We start from the raw sequence: 23,684 nt of genomic DNA on the forward strand, positions 1-23,684 counted from the left end.
CAACATAAGGGTGAGTAAATGAGTGAGTAAAAGTAAATTTTCTATTTTTAGGTGAACTACTCCTTTAACTGGTGGCTCATCCTCAAAATAAAATGGTCTCTTTTAAAAGAAGACTCTTAGGAGATGCTGTACAAAATTCAAAATTAAAGGCATAAATAAATTATTTAGAAAATCTTAAATTGATTTTAAATTATTAACTTATAATATTTGTATTAAAAATATATGACACTGTCCTTGCCACAACCTAATAACTCAGTTGAAGCCACAAGTCACAGGTCTTACCCTGTTCAAATTTTAATCTGAGGGTGAAAACGCTCTACTTTGTGTTATGTGAATTTTCTAGAAACTTACCAGATAACCACATTCATTCAATTCCTTTACAGTATACACACATTTGCTCTTTGTCTTAAGCCTTTTATGTTGAAAATGGCTCTGTTCATTTTTCACATTCAAAATTATGAATGGCATACGAATCACGTACTGTACTTGACATATTTTACTTCAAAATGCCAAAAGGTGAATAGTTTGTACCATTGGAAATTACTGTTGTTCTGTGCAACATTTCAATCATAAAATAGTGGGCAAATATTGCATGTTTAGTTATATACTGACATCTTACATGGCACTAACACTCTTACACTGCTGACACTGATGCGTGCGTGCTGCGTGGCTCTGAAATAATTCACAAGGTTCCCGCTCAGCTTCTTAAATTTGAGTCCCGCCTTCATCGATTTTATCTCAAATGACATTGACGAGCATTTGTCAGTCGAGGTTACAGTGAGGCACTTACAATGGAAGTGAATGGGGCGAAGTTTTGAAGGGATTAAACAGAAAAGTGAATCTTATAATTTTATAAAATAACTCATTCTTCTGTTAAAACTCATGTATTATTTGAGCTGTAATGTTGTTTAAATTGTCATTTTTACAGTTATGTTATGGTTTTAGGGTTTGTTGACATTACATCATCATGGCAACCAAATCGGCTATAAATACTGGCTATAACAGAAAAGCTTAGTAAGCGATTTTATCACACTAAAATCATGTTAACGTATTATGTCTTGTGACTATACTTTTGAAACAGTTACTGTAGCGTTTTAACTTTCAAAAATGGGCCCCCATTCACTTCCACTGTAAGTGCCTCACTGTAGATTTTTGCTTTTTTTAAAGAAAAGGATGGACGTGTCAAAAGTATTCCACAAAATGCTGTCGATTGAGTTTAACTTGTATTGAACCTGGAACATTCCTTTGACAAGCGCAAAAATGGCACTGTCACTTTAACAAGCACATCTCAGACTCGCACAGGTGCACTGGTTTATTAACAAGAGAGAAGTCTCTTTTTTTAGCACATCCATTTAATTTGTGATTAAAATTAATATTTCTTTTTACATTGTTATCTGACTGTAAAGAACAGGAAAGATATTAAAAGACACATTATTCAATGAAAGTGGAGTGTAGTATCTCATCTTTGATGGTCACATTACACAGAAGAAATGTTCTGTTTTAATCTCAAGCACTTTTCAACAAAAAAGTGTATTTCCAGGTTTTCAAGTACTTACATTTCTTAAAGCTAACTTTAAGCATTTCAAGGACCTTGTGCGAACACCGTAAACAGTGTTGAAAAAGTGCAGTAGGGGTCAAATCAAGCGACAGAGAGGTTATGGTGTTTGTTTGATATGGTTTGTCATTTTTTTGGTTCGCAATATATAAAAAATCGATATATTGTCCCATCCCAAGTTGCTAGCTAGCTAACCTAGCTAACATGGTAAGTTAAATGCCACTGAACAGTAACTGACATTTAAAAGTTAACAATCCCCAACACAGAGACCATAAGAAAAAGAAGTGAGTTAGGGAGAGAGAGCGAGGTTACAGCGGATGGAGACCATAGGTGGAGAGAGAGGTAAGGAAGAAGGAAGAGTGACAGAGAACTGGATGAAGAAATTGTCAGAGATATTTAGAGGAGTAACAAAAGGATTATTAGAGTTTCAAATAAGGATGAGATCTAGCTGTTTTCCTGCTCTGTGTGTTGCAGGAGTGTGCATTCTTGTAAGGTCAAAAAGATCAGAAGAGCTAGAAAGTCAGCCATGTGAGGTTTGCCCAGGTTGATGCTGAAGCCCCCAAGGACCACCAGCGGAATGCCATCCTCAGGGAATGAGGACAGCAATACATCTAGCTCTTCAACGAAGTTGCGAAAGATGTGTTATTGCAGAAAGATGAGAGAGGAGTGAATTTCCATGAGTTGGAAATGAGAAAACCAGTTCCCCCACCCAGCCCAGTGAGACAAGGGGTGTGGGTGAAAGTGAAGTCAGTAGAGAGAGCTGAGGGAGTCGCAGTGTTGTCTATGCCAATCCATATCTCAGTCAGAGCCAAAACATTGAGTATTCATTGCCTGGTAAAGGCCAAGATAAAGTCAGCTAGCTAATCATAAATAACGGAATTTAACCAGAGTATCATGACTTGTCAACTTACCTTAAATAAAGGGATGTTTTACTGTATGTGCCGACCTCTCTATTATTTGGGGTATCTTTCCAATCATTGCAAATGAATAACTTTTACATGTCACATAATACATCATAAGTTCTTCTCAATAATAACTTTATTAATAAAAGTAAAGTGAAAATCTTGGTTAACCTATAGCAATGAGTCAAGTGTTCCCACATTCATATGAAGAAATTACTAATGAAGTCAATTTCACACAAATCATGAGTACAATGGCTGATTTTTTTTTTATTTTTATTTTTTTTTTATGAGATCAGGCTGGTAACTGAGGTGTTACCTGTCAGTTAACATTGATTACTCAAGTATTTGGTTCTACATTTTAATAATTTAATCAGATACATAAATCAGTTACATAAATATTCACACATTCAAAACCTCTTTCTATGACATTAAATTAATTGACCATATACTGCATAATAAACACTTTACTGGTGTACAGTATATTTTATCAAACCTAGAGCAAGATAGGGCTGCCTCCGACCAAAGATTTTCCTAGTCGACTAGTAGTCGTTAGTTTAAGCCATTAGTCAACTAGTCGCACGTTTATGATATTAATTTAATTACTTAAATATATATAAATTGGGGGGCATCAGAAAATGGTTTGAGTTCCAGGTCTGAGAAGGAATGGTATAAGTAACATTGCTAACACTGTTCTACATCACAGAGAAATACTAAACCTTAATAATGAGACTTTAAAATATAAATTTTACAAGCGCACGCACGAAGCGAGCTGCAGCGACACCGGAAAAAAGCTAAATGCACATTAGGGTTGTGCCGACAGACGATGATCTCGGGGATCGACGATGGTCAGAGTGATCGCCGATAGCTGATGCCTTTGACGATGCCAAGACGATATTTGGTTCGTTTTCCTATTAATGTATATAATTATTATTATTATTATTATTATTATTATTAGGCTATTAATATTACAAATAATTTGCCCAAAGACACACAGACACGCACTTGAAGAAACACACTTTATTATATTATTAAGAACAGATGACAGAAAAGCCATCTATGCGCATGTATGTTTGTTCGGAGTCGTGTAGTCTTGTGGAACACGCATGTAAAAGTTTCTCAAACTTTCTTTGTTTCAAATCTTTCTTCTGAATTTTTTTATTTATTTTTGCTTTTATTTTTGCAAGTACAGTATCGTATATGAATGCTGCAAATGACCTCAGACATCTCAGCTCAGGGGGTGCTTTGAGTTCATTCACTTTATTTCCACATAGCAGTTCATTGTGACCACAACTCAGCCTATACTTCTGTGATTAAAACATAAAATAACACAAACACGTTCACCTCGAACCATGATTTATATTTCAGTGATTATTATCATTATTATAATTATTATTTTTACATTTATAATTGTTTTTATGTCTTATTTGAATTAATGCAAATGTGACTTTCTTTTTCTATCTATCAGCATTTTAGGTGCTTTACAGACTCAGACCCCATTCACTTTCATGGTATGGAAAAGAGCAGCTTGAATATTCTGCTAAACTTATACGTTTGAGGTCCGTAGGAGAAAGAAAGTCATAAAGGTTCAGAACTACATGAGGGTGAACTAATCCTACATTTTTTGAAAGTGATAGAAATCTGTCTTGTTGTATTAACATAAAGATCAGTGGCATGCTAAAAGATTAATCAAGTATAGCCTAAAGCAAAATATTAGACCTTTCTTTTTTAAATAATAAAGTTACTGTATACAGTAGTTTTATATTTCCTTTATTCTAACAAATTAATGTTTGCAAAGTTTTGTTCATGAGTAAATAATTAATCCCAAGATATTTCAGAACAGACTTCCCAAATGAAAAAAAAAAAAAATCATGTTGCTTCTGAAGACATACGTAGATTTAAACACTGGAGTCTTATGGACTAATATGCCACTTTCATGTGCTTTTTTGGAGCTTCAAAGTTCTGGCCAACATTCACTTACATTTTATGGACCAACAGAGCTTAAATATTCTTCTAAAAATATTCATTTGTATTCTGCAAAAGAAAGAAAGCCATGTTTCTGGAATGGCATGAGGGTGAGTTTTGGGTAATCCTTTAAATAAAAATAACTAGACAATGAATATAGAAAGGAAGTTAACTATGTGTGTGTGTGTGTGTGTGTGTGTGTGTGTGTGTGTGTGTGTGTGTGTGTGAATGTATATACTGTATATACAGTTGAAGTCAGAAGTTTACATACACTTAGGTTGAAGTCATTAAAACACATTTTTTAACCACTCCACAGAATTTATATTAGCAAACTATAGTTTTGGCAAGTCGTTTAGGACATCTACTTTGTGCATGACACAAGTAGTTTTTCCAACAATTGTTTACAGACAGATTGTTTCACTTTTAATTGACTATATCACAATTCCAGTGGGTCAGCGGAGTGAGCGCTGCAACTACACATTTCGTGAATGCAGAGTCAAGCACAAGCTGAAGGACAGGATTTTGAACTGGTAAGCAGTACCCTCAAAGACGAACCTCAAGAATGTGTGTGAATCCAGTGATGAGGTGCTATGTGCACATTAATGTAAGTGTTTTTCAGGTTGATTGACACATAACACAGCATTTGCTTCTGAGTAACTATTTTGAATGGACACTCCACGAGTGTCTGGTTTAAGCGCCTCAAATTCAAAATGGGACATAATCCGCCGTGGAGGAAACAACGCTGCTGAAACGCGGCGTCTTTTTTAAATAATAGTTGTAGTATTAATTCTATTTAAAATATGTAACATTAATATGACAGTAATTTAAGCGCAGCCTGTGTAAAAATATAAAGCCAAATGCAAATGTGTAAAAATGTTGATCAGTTTAGGGGGGGGGATATTAATTGACTAGTAATTCCAGTGTGGACTAGCAGCATCAGACGCATTTAGTCGACTAGTCGCGCACATCCCTAGAAACGATGTGTGTTTAATAAGTTACAACCGTGCGAAACATGATTAACAATTTTTTTTTTTTTTTTTTTAAGGCTTAAACAAAAAAAAGCTGTCCACCTAATGTCCAACTAATGTAGCCTAGGGACGAAGTATCGCTGACATAAACACCAGCGTGAACGATTACAGCATGGCAGAGGAAAATGTTAATTGCCATGGAACAGGCGAGTCCGCTGAAGATGGAGAAGAGGAGAGATGCAGGCTCAAGCTGGCGAAAATCGCCCTCAAATTCTCCGCGCTCTGCATCTTGTCCTCGATAGATATTGGGCAGGCGAAGCTGCTTTAGATGTAGGAGAGGGGACCATCTTCGATTTTCAGAACGAAAAGTGAGCTGAGAGCAAAGCACTTCGAGTTTTTTCGATAATTTCCGAGGACCACACACAGTACCACCGCTCCCTATACGCATATAACACAGTCTGCGAAGGGCACCAACTCCCTAGGGGGGCACCATCCCCCTAACCCAGTGGTTCCCAAACTTTTTACAGTGGTGTATGCCTCCAAACATTCAAAATCCTTTTGCGTACCCTCTCTCTAACGCATAGATAACATTCACACAAGGTATTTTGAAAATATGTATATTTAACACAATTATCTTTGTAAAACAACTCCCTTATATTAAACATGTTATATTTGTATGTTTTGTACATGATATACACATGTTATACACATATATTAATGTGAGTGAAAATTACAGCGTGTGAATGTGGAAAATGATTTGGCCGCACTGGATGTCTGACACCGGTCATCAAAGCTTAGGAACTTATACCATCAGAATCAAAAATCTGTATGCATCTAACCTTAAAGGTGCAATTATTTTATTTATTTTTTTGCCAATGTGTGAATGGCTTGTAACTCAACTTAAAAAATGAGCCCTTCCCAGACTTCCTAGGTTGCCTATTAAAGCCTGTAGACTGATTTTCATGCGAAGGGAGCGGGTCGCTTTTGCCGGGAAAATCCAAAGTATGTGACGTTTATGCACGCTCCCGAGAGCCTTGCCTCAGTGCTTCTCTTCCGCTATTCAACAGCGACAACAAACTGCAACACTAGGTAACATTATCTTAGAGATGGAATCCAGCAAACGTCCGGCTCCCAGCACAACACCGACTCCTACACAAACTCAGAGTAAGCCAAAAAAAACAAAAAACAAAAACATTCCCGTCTGGCTAAGCGGAAACGTGATCGTGGTCGAGCGAAAACTTGAGTGAACATCAGCAGGGTATTGAGGGACCTTCATTCGGTTTTGAGAATCAAAACCGACCCTGAATTGGCATTCTTCTTATTGGACAGGTAAGCTTACATACAGTGCATCCGGAAAGTATTCACAGCGCTTCACTTTCTCCACATTTTGTTATGTTACAGCCTTATTCCAAAATTGATTAAATTCATTATTTTCCTCAAAATTCTACAAACAATACCCCATAATGACAACATGAAAGAAGTTTGTTTGAAATCTTTGCAAATGTATTAAAAATAAAAAACGAAAAAAAAATCAACTGTACATAAGTATTCACAGCCTTTGCCATGACACTCAAAATTGAGCTCAGGTGCATCCCGTTTCTACTGATCATCCTTGAGATGTTTCTACAACTTGATTGGAGTCCACCTGTGGTAAATTCAGTTGATTGGACATGATTTGGAAAGGCACACACCTGTCTATATAAGGTCCCACAGTTAACAGTGCATGTCAGAGCACAAACCAAGCCATGAAGTCCAAGGAATTGTCTGTAGACCTCCGAGAGAGGATTGTATCGAGGCACAGATCTGGGGAAGGGTATAGAAAAATTTCTGCAACATTGAAGGTCCCAATGAGCACAGTGGCCTCCATCCGTAAATGGAAGAAGTTTGGAACCACCAGGACTCTACCTAGAGCTGGCCGCCTTGCCAAATTGAGCGATCGGGGAGAAGGGCCTTAGTCAGGGAGGTGACCAAGAACCCGATGGTCACTCTGACAGAGCTCCAGCATTTCTCTGTGGAGAGAGGAGAATCTTCCAGAAGAACAACCATCTCTGCAGCTCTCCACCAGTCAGGCCTGTATTGTAGAGTGGCCAGACGGAAGCCAATCCTCAGTAAAAGGCACATGACAGCCCGCCTGGAGTTTGCCAAAAGGCACCTGAAGGACTCTCAGACCATGAGAAACAAAGATTGAACTCTTTGGCCTGAATGGCAAGCGTCATGTCTGGAGGAAACCAGGCACTGCTCATCACCTGGCCAATACCATCCCTACAGTGAAGCATGGTGGTGGCAGCATCATGCTGTGGGAATGTTTTTCAGCGGCAGGAACTGGGAGACTAGTCAGGATCGAGGGAAAGATGAATGCAGCAATGTACAGAGACATCCTTGATGAAAACCTGCTCCAGAGCGCTCTGGACCTCAGAATGGGGCGAAGGGTCGTTGTCCTGTTGGAAGATGAACCTAAGCACACAGCCAAGATAACAAAGGAGTGGCTCCAGGACAACTCTGTGAATGTCCTTGAGTGGCCCAGCCAGAGCCCAGACTTGAACCTGATTGAACATCTCTGGAGAGATCTGAAAATGGCTGTGAACCGATGCTCCCCATCCAACCTGATGGAGCTTGAGAGGTCCTGCAAAGAAGAATGGGAGAAACTGCCCAAAAATAGGTGTGCCAAGCTTGTAGCATCATACTCAAAAAGACTTGAGGCTGTAATTGGTGCCAAAGGTGCTTCAACAAAGTAATGAGCAAAGGCTATGAATACTTATATACATGTGATTTTTTTTTTCCGTTTTTGATTTTTAATAAATTTGCAAAGATTTCAAACAAACTTCTTTCATGTTGTCATTATGGGGTATAGTTTGTAGAATTTTGAGGAAAATAATGAATTTAATCCATTTTGGAATAAGGCTGTAACATAAAATGTGGAAAAAGTGAAGCGCTGTGAATACTTTCCGGATGCACTGTAACTGCAAAGCATGTGAAATATAGTGCCATAAGGATTGATCGGTGTAATTTTAGCTAACTTGATCTTGCCTGCTAATGCTGACGAATTGCAAGCTACCTTGCTTCGTGACTTTCAAATAATTTCAACAATCTTCTCTTTATACTAAAAGTCAGGTATGCTGATTCACAGTAACAGACATAATGTTAATCTGTAATTATTCAGCAAGGTAAACTACAATAATACATGAAATGAATGCTAGACAATGTTCAAGATAATGCAAAAAGCTCCATTCATTAGTGTAACGTAATTTGGTTGTACAGAAAATATATACAATCTTTTATTATAAAACAATAGCGCATCGATATATCAAAATGACAGTTGTGATGGAATCACATCAATACTGAATTGTGTCAACATATTTATAATGTACAGTCTATTTTATAAACAGCTACTGTCATCATCCACCAAATTTAGCTAACAGCTATTGATAAAGCTGGCTAGCTAGCTAACGCCGACATAGGCTATCATATAAATGCAGTCAATGTGTCATGCAAAGAAAAGTGATTACTACAGTCTCGCATATTCAGACCTATATCCGCACTCTGTTTTATCCCTGTTCCAGCACTGGAGAGTCAAATATAATATGCAGTATCAAAGTTTGTAGTAAAACATTCATAACTGTGTAATTTTAATTATGCTACCTTATCTGACATCATGATGCTGGTGAATCATGTTCAGTCTCTTTGTTTTGTTCCCTATGGAGTGCGCGCGATCACAAGCTACAGGCTGCAGTTCACTTAACGGCCACAGGTGTCATTAATAACAAGGGTTTCTGAATCTTACATACTGCACCTTTAAATACAAATTACGTTTTAAACGGCGAAAAAAAACAAACAGACAAACTAAAATCGTGGATGATTGACGTGCGAGTCTGGTAAAATAGTGAAGTATCAATTTTACTTGTTAGCACTAAGCTACGTCACCAGTGTGCTGGGCTGGCGAAAAAATATATTTGTGTGACGCACGAGTAGATTAATTTTTTTAACCGCAAAAGATAGGGTTATTTCATTGGATATTTATCTGCCCTTTATGACTCAACCATTTTGGTGTTTCTACACTAGAGGGCACACAAAATTATTTTTGCCAGTGAGAAATACATGCACTGGATTTGAATGTTATTTTAAGGGGTTAGGGTTATAAGCAGTGTTTGAATTCGTGGAGAAAGCTCTCCATGAACCGGTGTTCATATTCATGAGTTATCTGTGTATAAATGGGGTATTTGGAGTTTCGGGATTCTACCCTAAAATGTTATTTGACTTAATGTTTGATTAATATGTGATCTCCTCTCACATGTGTGCCCTGCAAACTTTTGTTATCTACAGTTCTTTACTTTGTGAGTTTACAATATTATCAGTGATGTCTTATGATATATATCTAGCCATATGCAGACCTTTAGACTATCATTCCAAATTAACTAAATCCACATGTTGTAAATTAGTTATATTATCCTGGAGTGTCCCCAACTGTTATGGGGTTACATCAGTCCTGTTATCAAATTTAAGACCATTTTGTTAAAATCACATTGACAAATTATATTGTGATAACTAGTCAATTGTAAAATTGTCCTGTGCATCATCATTTGTTATAATGTTTTTCGATATGTCTCTACTGTCATATTTTGTAGCTTTGTAGTTGTTATCATATCGTTCTATATTAAACTGGTTTCTGCAGGTAAAACACCTTTAGAGAATAGAAGGAAATTCTGGCAAACATGTTTGCCACATATATTTTATTTGATAAATTTCACTGTCGCTATGCTTTTCGATATCATGTATAGCAGATATGGTGCAAATGACATTTCAGAGAGCCTACACAATTTCTTGTCTTTAGAATTGGTTATAGTCCCACCTGTTTTTAATCCTCTAATCCAGGGGTGTCAAACTCAGTTCCTGGAGGGCCGCAGCCCTGCAGAGTCTAGTTCCAGCCCTGCTCCAAAATGCCTCCTTGTAATCTTCAAGCACTCCTTAAGACCTTGATTAGCTGCTTCAGGTGTGTTTAATTAAGGTTGGAGCTAAACTCTGCTGGACTGTGGCCCTCCAGGAACCGAGTATGACACCCCTGCATGGATTAAATATTAAGGTAGTGCGCAAAAGAGCTTTCCCTTCATGTATTGCACCAAGAGTACATGTTTCTCAAAACTCAAAGCTCAGAGCTCAAAAAGGTGTACAACTTAATTAGGCACATGCACATCCATTGTTATAAATTAATTGTTATAATTAAGTTGTAATTAGTTATAAAGCTTAATTCTGCAGCTTGGATATTTTGCTAAACTTCTCATTTGGTGTTCTATGGAAGAAAAAAATTAATAAAGGTTTAAAAAGTCATGAAGATGAGTAAATGAAGACTTTTCATCTTTGGGTGAACTAACCATATAAGTTTTAAAGCATTCAAAAGTCTGTTCTACTCTTTAACATGAAAATGAGTCATGCTAAAAATATGTCGTGGCCTACAGTAAATTACTGGACCATACCTTTTTATATAACAATAATAATAATAATAATAACTATTCACTTTTATGCATTTATTGAGGTTTCAAACTAATTAAATGTGTTTTTAAAGTTTTGAGTGAGAGAATAATTAATCCCAAGAAACTTTAGAGAATCTCTTAGTGATTTCCCACATGACAAAAGAGTAGGGGTGTAGAAATGTATCAATGCTTCGATCTGACAATTAAATTTCGATGCATCAATTTCCTACGGAATTTAAGAATCAATTATCCTTAACCCAGTGTGATACATATACCGTCTCAGATTACACTAGCCTTCTTGCGACAGAAGTGGAGCACGTGAGAATGAAGGGAAAAAGTACACTTTAACTTAGAAAGTTCAGAGTTCACACCCTGCCATGGGTGGTGCTAGGGGAAGGCTGCAGGGGGTTAAGCCCTGAATGTTTTCAGTAAAGCCCTGAATGTTTTTATCATCTTATAGTGATGTCAAAAGTACCAGAAGTTGATTCTAAAATATAATATATTAAAATGTCAAGTAATATACACACCATGTTGATAACACCAAATACTAATTTAATTCAGTACACACACACTGTCTTGCTGACAGTTGCTTTCATGCACTCTGTATGTATGTGCATTGAAGAATGCTTGTGTGTCAGGGCCAGGACTTGAACTCTGGTCTCCAGGTTAATAACCTAGTAATCCACCACTAGTCTATCCAGGGTGGTGCTGGGCTCAAGTGTAGAGGCAGTAAAGGACAGTCAATGGGTAATTTATTGCAGGCAAGAAACCAACATTCAGAAGATACATTCCAAAATGGCAAAAAGGCTTAAAGCTATGGCAGGAGGCAGACAGGTAGAAAACACAATTCCAAAAACGATCTACCTCATGTATGATGAAGCAAACAGAAGGCACTCCATCCTACATCTAATAAATAAAAAAATAGAAACCCAAAAGACAGGCAGAGATATACATTTAACCATAATAATATAGAAAATATAGAGAATTAACAAACACAAATTAACTTCCAAAGACTTAGCAAAGACAGGAGGAAAAAACTGGGTTTAAATACACACAGAAGTAACTATCACAGAGAAACTCACGGATGCAGAGATATGGACTCAACAGCGGGGTTTTATTGAACAGGTGAATGAAACAGCGATGTAAACAACAGGTGAGTAAATCCAGTTTGAGCAGTGTTGCAAAACAACAGGTAAGTAATTTCCACACAGGGAAATAACACGATGTACAGATGAATAGATAGCTTGCAACAGTCTTTTGATACTTGCAGGTAACTTTGAAGAATAACAATCCTGGAGGATAACCGGAGGAGGAACCAACACATAAACCCAGACAAGGATAATATCAAGGAGGTAATATCCACAGAATATAACATTAGGTAAGTTTGTCAATTCTAGGAAGGTCCGTAGTCTCTGAGATTTGGAGATGGCATATTCTGGACAGCCCTGGATATATTGCTGGACTTCCTGGGACATACAGGGCCACCAGTATCAATTTTGGAGGAGCGAGAGGGTTTGATGGTAACCAAGATGACCCAGAGCCCAGGGAGGAGTGGACAGAAGTGATGAGGGAAGTCTGAAGCCATGTTGGGATGTATTTGCATCCCCGGGACACCCCAGCAGAGCAGGTTCTTCTCTGGTGGCCTCCTCTATTTGATCATCCAGGGTCCACTGGATGGGACTAACGATCAGTGCTGGTGGTAGAATGGATTCAGGTGTACCATTAAGAGGTTCCACAGCATGCAGTCGAGATAGAGCATCCGCTTTGGTGTTCTTGGACCCTGGACGATAAGAAACAGAGAAGTTTAACTTCTGGCGACTTTCAAATAATTTCAACAATCTTCTCTTTATACTAAAAGTCAGGTTAATGGCAATGTTAATCTGTAATTAATCAGCAAGGTAAACTACAATAATACATTAAATGAATGCTAGACAATGTTCAAGATAATGCAAAAAGCTCCATTCATTAGTGTAATTTAACTTGGTTATACAGAAAATATTCATTCTATTACTATAAAACAATAGTGCATCAATATATCAAAATGACAGTTGTGATGGATCACATCAATACTGACTTGTGTCAACATATTTATAATGTACAGTCTATTTTATAAACAGCTACTGTCATCCACCAAATTTAGCTAACAGCTATTGATAAAGCTGGCTAGCTAGCTAATGCTGACATAGGCTATCGTATAAATGCAGTCAATGTATCATGCAAAGAAAAGTGATTACTTCAAACTACAGTATCGCATAGTCAGACCTATATCCATGCTTTGTTTTAGCACTGTTCCAGCACTGGAGAGTCAAATATAATATGCAGTCTCAAAGTTTGTAGTAAAACAATCATAACTGTGTAATTTTAATTATGCTACCTCATCTGTCAGCATGATGTCAGTGAATCACGTTCAGCCTCTTTGTACGTTACGTCCTTGTTTTGGTCGATGCTCGCTCGCACCCCTATGGAGTGTGTGCGTGAGCACGAGCAACAGGTAGCTGGCTGCAGTTCACTTAACGGCCACAGGTGTCATTAATAACAAGGGTTTCTGAATCTTACATATTGCACCTTTAAGTTGTCCAAATGGTTTTCGGTGAGATTAGAACAAAATATAACTCCTTTTTCACAATACATTTCCTTGGCCATCATGATTTCAAACTCAATTACACTTCCCTGCACCATCTAGCACTCTGTGCATGCATCAAGCACTAGAAAGTGTAATCTGAGTGACTGCAGTGGCAAGATATACAGTGAAAAATGGGTTACAATTTGGTTTATTCTCACCCAGAACTGATTGCATTACTTCAGAAGACATGATTTAAACCACTGGAGTCATACAGATTACATTTATACTGTCTTGTGTGCTTTTTGTAACTTCAAAAATGTCTTGTATTATGCAATATATTGGCCTGCAGTGCTGATATATTTTTCTAAAAATCTTCATTTGTGTTCTGCAGAAAAAACAAAGTCATAAACATCTGGAATGGCATGAGGGTGAGTAAATGATGGGAGAACTATTCCTTTACTATGTTCAACATTTGATAAGGATGATCCATGTAAATTATGCAGAAAAATCCTGTGGCATCCAATGATGTTTGTGGCGAAACTGAAGACATAAAAAGTTATATATATATATATATATATATATATATATATATATATATATATATATATATAAAGCTGTAATTATGACCATTTATGACCATTATGCACATTTAATTCAAGGTTGAAGTACTTCACATTCTTTCTAATAAAGCCTGTTTGATTTAATTTATTCCATAATGTTAATTAATGCATTAACTATCAAACATGTACTAACATGTAATTAAGGTGACCGTTATTAATGCATGAATTCATACGACTCATGTTGTAGTTAATGTTAGCTCTTCATTAGTTCCTTATTAGTCCATTCCCTAATTCATCATTAATTTATGCGGAAGTAACTATTAATTCAGGTATTAATTCATGATTATTCATGTACTATAAAATGTTACCAGATAAGCAAACATATAATGTAGAATTGTGTGTGTGTGTGCGTGCGTGCGTGTATGTACATATGGGTGTTTGTGAGCGCAGCACTGATTGGTCAATTCCTCCATCTTTTTGTGGCAGGCATCGATGTACTATGCTGCTAGTAAAATGCAATCTCTTCTTACACCTTATAAATACTGCAGTTGTGTATTATTCTTTCTGAAGTCAGGGCAAATTGTGTCATATTTGGGAAATATTTGTTTCAGAATTTCCACATAGTTAGGGCAGATGGTAAGAAAGTGTTGCTCTGTCTCTATATCTCCTTTGCTACAGTATGGGCATATCCTGCTCTCTCTGGGCAGACAGTTCTGTCGATATCTGCCCGTCTCTATAGCCAGAGTGTGATTGCTCGGTCTGTACCACATCATTGTTTTCCTTAACTTGCAGTCTTTCACTGTGCTTAGGTATTCTGCTGTTGTGTATTCTCTGTTAAGGGCCAAATAACATTCAAGTTTACTTTGTTTTTGTGTTGTTTCAGTCCAATAATCCAGATAATTTTCTGTTTGTGTTTTGATCATTTGGTCAGGTCGAGTTTTGTGGATGAGGGTGTCAGTGTCCTGCTGACTGTTGTTATTCATGTTAGTTGTGTTAGTCTGTTTTTGCAGCCTCAGGACCATCTGAATTATGGGGCTTTTTTCAGTATTCATTTCATGGTTTTTAAGGGCTTGCTCATTTTTTGGATTTGGGGTCGCTCATTTTTAGATGTTTCCAAAATGTTATGGCTTGTATCTCAATGCGAATCACTAGAGGGTATTGGCCTAATTCCGCCCTGCATGTAATTGTTTGGTGTATTCCTCTGGACTCTGAGGATACCCTAACAAAACTCTGCATGCAGGGCTTCAATCGGGTTTTTGTCCCATTTGTCAAATTCATGATTCAGAAGAGGACCCCATACTTCACTGCTATATAATGCAATAGATTCTATAATTGATTGGAATATTTTGAGCCAGATTCTAATTGGTATTTCAAATTGTATCGATTTTTTGATGGCATAGAAGGCCCTTCTTGCTTTCTCTTTCAGTTCATTCATGGCCAAGCTGAGGTTTCCAGTTGCACTTATTTTCAACCTGAGATATGTGTAGTTTGTGGCATGTTCAATTTTGGTCACACCAAGGGTGAAATTAGGTCTCTTTCCCTGACATCTGAATATTGAAGAGGGTCAGTGATAGAGGGCAGCCCTGTCTCATACCCTGCCCTTGAGTGAAGAACTCTGTTGGTTTGTTTCCAATTTTGATGGCACATTTATTGTTTGAATACATTATTTCTATAATGTTGTATGTTTTGCCCCCATTAACAATTTCTATAAGTTTATACAGTAGACCTTAATGCCAAATTGAATCAAAGGTCTTCTGGAAATCTACAAATCAAGCAAATATAGTTGGTGTATTTGTCAATCAGGGTATGTAGGGTGAAGATATGGTCTGATGTTCTATAATTTGGCAAGAATCCAATCTGACTTTTGCTTAAGACATCATGCTCTGTAAGGAAGTGTATGAGTCTTGTGCTGATACTGCAAAACAACTTCCCCAGATTACTGCTGACACAGATGCCTCTGTAATTGTTTGGGTCAGATTTGTCTCTTGAATATGGGCGTTATGAGTCCTTTATTCCAGGTGTCAGGGAAATGACCAACACTCAGAACGAAGTTGAAGAGTTTTAATATGGCCAATCTGAATTTGTGGTTTGTATTTTTGAGCATTTTGTTTAGAATGCCATCTGGTCCACTTGCCTTTTTGGCTAATATGGCCTGTATTTTATCAATTAATATTTATCTGTGATTGGGTAGTCTAATGGATTTTGGTACTTGCCAATTTTGTATTCCATATGGTTTAATTTTTCATATATCTGGGTTTATTCTGTATTCATGTTTATTTTACCATCAAGTCGTTTGAGGGGATTTTTTTCTTGCATCTCCATTTTTTATGGTTATTTGTTCATGATGCTTTTTATTCAGGAGATTCTAATTGTCCCAGAAACTGTTTGAATGTATAGATTCTTCTGTTGTTTTGAGCTGATTTTGGATGCATTGTTCTCTCTTCTTTCTGAGTGTATTTTTATACTTTTTAAGTTCTTCACAAAAATTAAGGAGTAAATCTGAACTGTCTGGTTGTCTGTGTTTTTGGTTTTCTTAGTGGTTTAAGGTTAGATATTGTTGCCAAATAAACAAATATGTCATTTATATTTTCTACAGCCTAATTAACGCAATCTCCATTGTGAGGATGTATGGTTTCTATAAAATGATCTACAAGTGAACACACTGTGGGATGGCAGTTGCTGTCAGGTATTTTTAAAAGCTTTTTAATGTTATACAGCATACTGGGTTGTGGATGCATGTTAGTATTTTTTGTCCTTTTTAGATACACAGTAATTTGGCTGTGATCTGATAGGGGTGTAAGTGGTTTGACCATGAATGCTTTGAAAGATAATAAATCTAAGTCTGTGATCATGTAATCAACTGCTGAGCAACCATGAAATGAACTGTAGGCGTATCTTCCAAGAGAATCCCCTCTCACCCTGCTATTGACGAGGTACAGACTGAGGCTTCGGCAGAGCTGAATTAGAAGCTTCTCGTTTTTATTTAATTGGGGAGCAGAGTTAATCCTTGTAAAATGTATGCTGTTTTAGGGAAAGCTCTGCCAAATATATAGCTATTCCCACTGTCTGTGGTGAAGTCGGGTAGGGATCCCATTCTTGCATTTAGATCCCCACACACCAGCACACTTTCCTGGGCCTGGAAGTCTCTCTCTCTCTCTCTCTCTCTCTCTCTCTCTCTCTCTCTCTCTCTCTCTCTCTCTCCACACACACACACACACACACACACACACACACACACACACACACACACACTCTTGTTTCTCCAATAAGCTCAAACTGTCATTACTAGTTCTAAAGTGTGGTTTTCAAATTAGTAAAGGAGGCTAGGGTGCATTTTTCAAACTTGCAATGGCAGATCCTCTGTCATTAGAAAGTAGATTCACACACAAGAGCTTTTTATTGGGGACAGTCCTAAATGCAAGGTCACACTATGCAGATAGAGGTCTGTGGAGAGCGGGGTGGGCCGAGCAGCGACTGTGCGGAGCGAGGCCGGGATGGACACCTGCAGCGGATTATTTCGCCCAGCTGTGGGTGATTACAGCATTAACGGGCGAGAGATAAAGCCGCAACGATAGCTGCAGTCGGGGAGAGACAGAGAGAGAGAGAGCTACAACAAAGCTGTGTGTGTCTGGGGAGCTGAAAAGCACCCCGTTGATGTGTGTTCGTGCTGCTGAAAAGCAGCGGTGTTGAATGTTTTGTTACACTGTAAAGTGCTGACCATAAAGAGTCTGATGTTGGATGTTTGCACGGCTCATGCTTCCTTCAGAGAGTCAAAGAACTTCCTTATAAGGTCACTGCTAAATGAATAAACTTCCTATTGGTCAACGCTGTGAATTTGCCTCTTCAAGTTCTGCGAGGAGAAATTCTTCACCTCTGGAAGTCCATTGCGCGGATTACCTTTGAGATGACTGTATTTCAACCGTGGAATTTTGTGTAAAGGTAAATGTGACCACGCCTTAAATTTTCCATACTCATTTATTTACTTGTTCTTTGAACTGTTGTATAAAAGCAATATCACACTCGCAATCATGCTGTATTACATTTACATTTATTCATTTAGATGACGATGTTATCCAAAAGAGGGTTTTGTCAATCTATCAGCACATCTGTGATTCAGCCATAGGTATGAGGCCGCAGGCCAATAGCTGGACATACAGCACTCTTGCTCATGTGAGATTGCTTTAATAACTTTACAGTATTGACAATAATTATTATATTACTATTGTATTTTGGTGTAAACTACAGTTATCATAGTAAACTATTTTAAGGGATAACTGAAGGTTAAAGCTGCACTATGTAACTCTGGGCTCTCTAGGGAAATCTGTGGTTGAAACCTAAAATTGCAAAGAACTTTGGTTTGTATATTTGGCAGTGCATACTTGGTAATTTTTTGCTGGTGTTTGATTATTCTGACATTTTATTGGACATCTTGAATGGAGGCACAGCGGTGTTCTACAAGAGCTCCAAGAGACGCAAGTGAGGGAAGCACGTCACCACGCTTGTGAAGCTTCGTCAACGCGGCTTTAGGACTCCGCTGCCGAGTATTCATCTGGCGAATATCCACTCCCTCGCCAACAAAATGGACAAACTGCTTCTGCTCACTCAAACATATAAGGACTTTTCTAACTCTGCTGCTCTGTGTTTCATAGAAACCTGGCTGAGTGAAGCCATCCCGGACAGGGCGCTACATCTGCCGGACTTCTGGCTGTTCAGAGCGGATTGCATTGCGGAATCATCAGGGAAAACGAGAGGCGGTGGAACATGCTTTTACATCAACAAAAGTTGATGTACAGATGTAACAGCGTTGAAGAAGATGTGCTGTCCTAATTTAGAAGCGCTCTTCATCAACTTTAAGCCTTTCTACTCGCCGCGGGAGTTTTCCTTGTTTATTCTGGTGAGTGTTCACATCCCGCCACAAGCATGCGTGAACGCAGCGTTGCAACAGCTGGCTGATCACTTCACAGACATGTAGCAACAACACCCAGATTCTCTTATCATTATTCTGGGAGATTTTGATAAAGCTAACCAAACTGCCAAAATACAAACAGCACCTCACATGCCCCATCAGAGACATTAATATACTGGACCACTGCTACACCACTGTAAAGGATGCATATCACTCTGTCCCATGTGCAGCTTTAGGACTGTCTGGTTAATCTTCTCCCGACCTACAAGCAGAAACTATAATCAGCTAAGACTGTTGTAAGGACTGTAAAGAGATGGATTAATTAAGCAGAGCTGGAACTACAAACCTGCATTGACTGCACTGATTGGAGTGTTTTTGAAGCTGCAGCCACAGTCCTGAACGAGCTCACATATACTGTGACATCATATATCAGTTTCTGTGAGGATATGTGCATCCCTACTAGGATATTTTTATTATTCAATAACGATAAACCATGGTTTACAGGAAAACTCAGGCAGCTTTGTCACGCCAAGGATGATGCTTACAGAAGTGGGGATAAAATATTGTACAACCAGGCCAGAAACACACTGACTAAGGAAATCAGAGTGGCTAAAAGAAGCTACTCTGAAAAGCTGAAAAAACAGTTTTCAGCCAACAATCCTGCATCTGTGTGGAAAGGCCTGAAAAGCATTACTAAGTATAAGACACCTCCCCCTCACTCTATAGAAAATCAACAAATGGCTGATGAACTGAATGTGTTTTACTGAAGGTTTGAAAAGCCCAGTCTCACACCTATCCCCCGCTCACCTCACACACACACACCAACACCTCCTGGAACCCCCCCTTCTCCCCCTCCTGCTACTCAACCTGCACTAATGGTCTGTGAGGAGGATGTGTGCCAGGTCTTCCAGAAACAAAAGACTTAGGAAAGCTTCAGGCCCAGACGGTGTCTCACCTGCCTGTCTGAAAGTCTGCATTGACCAACTGGCCACCATCTTCACACAGATCTTCGGTAGATCACTGGAGCAGTGTGAAGTTCCCTGCTGCTTCAAACGCTCCATCATTATCATTCCGGTCCCCAAAAAACCCAATATCACAGGACTTAATGGCTACAGACCTGTTGCTCTCACATCTGTGGTCATGAAGTCATTTGAGAGACTGGTTTTGGCCTACCTGAAGGACATCACTGGACCCCTGCTAGATCCCCTTCAGTTTGCTTACCAAACAAACAGGTCTGTGGATGATGCTGTCAACATGGGACTGCATTTTATCCTGCAACACCTCGACAGACCTGGGACTTAAGCAAGGATTCTATTTGTGGAGTTCAGCCTTCAGTACCATCATGCCTGATCTTCTCTCCACCAAACTGACCCAGCTCTCCGTGCCAACCATAATCTGTCGGTGGATCTACAGCTTTCTGACAGATGGGCAGCAGCTAGTGAGACTGGGGAAAATCACATCTGGGACCCTTACTATTAGCACTGGTGCTCCTCAGGAATGTGTTCTCTCTCCACTGCTCTGTACACAAATGACTCCACTGCAAAGGACCCCTCTGTCAAGCTCCTGAAATATTTAATGACACCATGACACCCAAATGTCTCCAATGCCATTATTAAGTTTGCTGATGACACAACGGTGGTAGGTCTGAACACTGACAATGATGAAACAGCCTACAGAGAGGAGGTACACACTCTGACACACTGGTGTCAGGAGCACAACCTCTCCCTCAACGTCAGTAAGACAAAGGAGCTTGTGGTGGACTTCAGAAGAAAAGACAGAGAACACAGTCCCATCACCATCAATGGAGCATCAGTGGAGAGAGTCAGCAGCTTCAAGTTCCTGGGTGTCCACATCACTGAGGAACTCACATGGTCCATCCACACTGAAGTCGTTGTGAAGAAGGCTCATCAGCGCCTCTTCTTCCTGAGATGGCTGAGGAAGTTTGGAATGAACCGCCACATCCTCACACGGTTCTACACCTGCACTGTGGAGAGCATCCTGACTGGCTGTATCTCCACCTGGTACGGCAATAGCACCGCCCACAACCGCAAAGCACTGCAAAGGGTGGTGCGAACTGCCAGACACATCATCGGAGGTGAGCTTCCCTCCCTCCAGGAAATATATACAAGGCAGTGTGTGAAAAAAGCTCGGAGGATCATCAGAGACTCCAGCCACCCGAGCCATGGGCTGTTCTCACTGCTACCATCAGGTAGGCGGTATCGCAGCATCAGGACCCGCACCAGCCGACTCATGATAGCTTCTTCCCCCAAGCAATCAGACTTTTGAACTCTTGATCTCCCACGATCAAAATACATCAGCACTGCACTTTATTACCCTTACTCTTATATCTCACACCGGACTGTCATAAATTATATTATTATTATTATATTATGTTCTCTCTTAACAACTGACTATCAACCGACAGCCTGAATGTCAATATAATACAATACTGTACATTCTATATATATATATACTTTTTTATATATTTTTATTTTTTATTTTTATTGAATAATGTGTATCTATATAGTGCGTATTGTATACTGCACAGTGTATGTTATTATTTGTATATTGTTGAGTGTAATTATGTGTATAACAGATGTTTAAATTGTGTTGTGTTAATCTGATGTTATTGTAAATTGGTATATGTCTCATCACTGTCACGACTGCTATGTTGATCGGAACTGCACCCAAGAATTTCACACACCATTGCACTTGTGTATATGGCTGTGTGACAATAAAGTGATTTGATTTGATTTGATTTGATTTGATTTGACGGTCATTGGCCTTATCCGTGACAGTGACGAGTCTGCATACAGATGGGAGGTTGAACAGCTGGCTGTCTGGTGCAGTCAAAACAACCTTGAGTTGAACATGCTCAAAACAGTGGAGATGATAGTGGACTTTAGTAGAAATCCTCTCAGTCTGAATGTGCCACTACTGTCAATTTTATTTTGCTTTGTAGTTGTTATTATAGTGTCCTATATTAAGCTGCATGCAAAACATCTTTAGAAATTCTGGCAAACATGTTTACCACATATATTGTCACTCATAAATTTCACTTTTGCTTTACTTTTTGATGTCATGTATCGCAGATATGGTTCTTATGACATTTCAGAGAGTCTACGCAATTTTTTGACTTTAGAATTGGTTATTGTCCCACCTGTTTTTAATCCTCTAATATATGGATTAAATATTAAGGAACTACGTAAAAAAATTTTTTATTTCATTGCACCAATTGTACATGTTTCTCAAAACTCAAAGCTCAGAGCTCAAAAAAGTTGTAAAACTTAATTAGGCATACAGGAACATGCACATCCATTGCTATGATAAATTGGCTTTATAACTAAATTGTTATCAAATGCAAATGTGTTATTTCGGGTACATTTCTAGTGTGATATCTGTACAGACTGTCAAATAATTGCATTATAAATCAGGAAGAGTTCTTCATTTGGCATTTTTAGTCTAAATACATCCAGAAAAAAAAAAAAAAAAAAATATATATATATATATATATATATATATATATATATATATATATATATATATACAGTATATATATTCTAATTACTGTATTTGTTGTTGTGTACACTCCTCGACAACCCTCTTATTTGTTGTTTAGATCCTTTGCTGTTTTCTTTCTTTAAAGTATTTTTTGAATGGGTATTCGCTATTTTAATGTTTTTCTTGTGTATCTACTCACCAACAACAACTACATATTGCTGGACTGATAGCATAAGATCTGTTGTGTATCTATCTAATGACACTCTTAGCATGGTATCACTGGCATTTGATACAATTGTTTCAGTAGTACAGAATAATAATAAAGCACGTCTAAATGACAAATTTCCATTTGACTAATGCATTAGTTGCATTAAATATTTTAGGGTTACAAAAACTGGTATGTGTGTAAGGCAGATCTTTAAAAAAAACACTGCAAGAACTTTCTGTATTTCAGCTATGTTTCACAGCTGTTCCTCGCTTGACATTAACATTCTTTAGCAATAAGGGATGTTGTTGATACCACATGAAGCCCAAATTTTGTTAAATGTCATCAAGGTCTTCAGGTTTCCAAAGGTGTGTGCAAGTGTCTAATTACATCGTTGTCCTTTACCTCAGGAGACCAGCTAAGGAATTTCACCTTTACAATACAGCTCTCAAATCTCATTTGTAGCAGCATATATTCAAATATGGCACACCAAAATGAGTATCGCCTGTTTTGATGTCATTTAAATCAAATATAATTGCTTCCTGTGTGTCTCATCACTGAAGTCGAACCTGGTGCGATGCACCTTGACATGCCATATTTAAATACCATTTAATTCTCTTTTTTTTTCTTTTTTTTTTACAGTATCAGTCTCCATTCACTTTGATTAGATTCATTAATTTCATTGGATATTCTGCTAAACTTCTCCTTGGTGTTCCACTGAAGAACGAAAGTCATCCAGGTTAAGGACACAAGGGTAAACTAAACCTAGACCTTTTTTTGAAAGCATAAGAACATCTGTCCTGTTGTATTAGATATAAGATGTATCATGCAAAAAAATAAATAAAAAATGTGTCAAGTAGTTTATGATTAGACCTTACCTTTAAAAAAATGTTTTTCTTTATTACAATAAATTAATGTGTTTACAAAGATTTGTGCACGAGTGGATAATTAATCCCAAGTAATTTCAGAACATCTCTAAGAGATCCCAAATGAAAAATCACTTAATATAAAACCACACATGACCTCATCACTTTCAGTTAGAACACTCCCAGAACTGGATCTGTTCATTTGCTGTTTTTTCTGACCGTAATCAACTG

General features: G+C 38.1%; 1 pseudogene; it reads left to right on the forward strand.

The window, feature by feature from the left end:
* The first annotated feature begins 1,872 nt into the window (after positions 1–1,872).
* On the forward strand, positions 1,873–22,223 carry LOC127428563 (olfactory receptor 142-like; annotated as a pseudogene).
* Positions 22,224–23,684: the final 1,461 nt, after the last annotated feature.

The sequence above is a fragment of the Myxocyprinus asiaticus genome, chromosome 38 (assembly GCF_019703515.2).
Source record: "Myxocyprinus asiaticus isolate MX2 ecotype Aquarium Trade chromosome 38, UBuf_Myxa_2, whole genome shotgun sequence".
NCBI lineage: Eukaryota > Metazoa > Chordata > Actinopteri > Cypriniformes > Catostomidae > Myxocyprinus > Myxocyprinus asiaticus.